The 278-nt window shown below is 73.0% G+C and overlaps 1 pseudogene; it reads right to left on the bottom strand.

Annotated features, from left to right (window-relative positions):
- The window catches only part of LOC119594357, a 5,381-nt pseudogene that overhangs the window by 3,511 nt on the left and 1,592 nt on the right, over window positions 1-278 (bottom strand).

The following is a 278-nucleotide window of genomic DNA, read 5'->3' as shown; positions in this document are numbered from 1 at the left end:
CCGCGCGCGAGAGAGTTTGAGAGAGACGAGGTCTCGGCGCCCCGTCCCAGGCGGCCCAGCGCCCGCCCGCCGTCCTTACCTGCGCCCTCCATCGGGTACACGAGGTACACGAGCTGCACCTGCAGGGGGTCCCCCGCGTCCGGCGAGCCCGCGTGGAGGTCCTCGGGCCGCATCACCACCAGCGGCGACGACGGACCCGGCCCTCCGCGCTGCAGCGCCGCCAGCAGCTCCTCGGGACGCAGCACCATCATTCCGCCGCTGTTGTTGTCGCTGCTGCA

This window comes from Penaeus monodon, chromosome 33 (assembly GCF_015228065.2).
Source record: "Penaeus monodon isolate SGIC_2016 chromosome 33, NSTDA_Pmon_1, whole genome shotgun sequence".
Taxonomy (NCBI): domain Eukaryota; kingdom Metazoa; phylum Arthropoda; class Malacostraca; order Decapoda; family Penaeidae; genus Penaeus; species Penaeus monodon.
Note: the sequence above shows the minus strand (reverse complement) of the source record. Positions and strands in the feature narration are given on the sequence as shown.